Raw genomic sequence first — 806 nt, 5'->3', positions numbered from 1 at the left:
GTTTCTCGTCTCGCGTGAGGCCGCAGCGAGCGTGATATAAGTGTTCGTGTCAGAAGCACCTTCACCGAACCGTATGCATTGCAGAGAAGCACCCCCTCCCCCCTCTCACACACACCTTCATACGCCACTTGTTTTAGCATCGTTACGTAACTTCATCCACGGGATCCACTCCTGACACGGACTAACTAACGGTGACAGGGCTAGCAGAGTGTCTTTTTCTCTCTCTTCAGCCGTCACGAAGCACTTTTGCGTTAGGTACGCTGGGTCTCGACATGATAGTCACCCTTCAAATAACTGTGGGATATTTTCTTAAGGAATGATTCACTTCAGTGGGATTTTAAACGACTAATATTTTTTTTTTTTTTTTGGTGTAACGTTTTCTGTAACAACACCTATTTATATCTGATTTATTGGTGGAAGACCGACTTTATGGACATTTGTGATGCATTATATTTAAGATGCTGTTTTTTATTGTTGTATTTTGGGGGGGTTCGAGAGATAGACTTATACTGTTTTATATGATTCAGTCGATGATCTTATCGTTTCGCCAAGGTTGATATTTTATAGAAATATTTAAATTAAGTTGGACTTTGCGACCATATATATATATTTTTTTCGAATAACCTCATTCCATGGTGACCTGCTGTTCCCTTGTTTTTGGGTCTTTAGTCATGAGTTATGAATAAGAGATACAGCCAAAGATGTGCCAGAGTATTGGCTTTAGAGTTCTATCGAACGTGTAGTAATTTCCAAGAGACATGTTAGATGAAAATGGTTTGCGATTATTCTTGGTTTTATTTTTCCCT

The 806-nt window shown here is 39.6% G+C and overlaps 1 protein-coding gene across 1 annotated transcript in view; it reads left to right on the top strand.

The window, feature by feature from the left end:
- Window positions 1–806, top strand: part of LOC119589302 (zinc finger and BTB domain-containing protein 7B-like) — a 53,190-nt gene that overhangs the window by 47,597 nt on the left and 4,787 nt on the right. The window lies entirely within an intron of this gene.

The sequence above is a fragment of the Penaeus monodon genome, chromosome 25, assembly GCF_015228065.2.
Source record: "Penaeus monodon isolate SGIC_2016 chromosome 25, NSTDA_Pmon_1, whole genome shotgun sequence".
NCBI lineage: Eukaryota > Metazoa > Arthropoda > Malacostraca > Decapoda > Penaeidae > Penaeus > Penaeus monodon.
The sequence above is the reverse complement of the archived record's forward strand: the minus strand, read 5'-3'. Positions and strand labels throughout refer to the sequence as shown.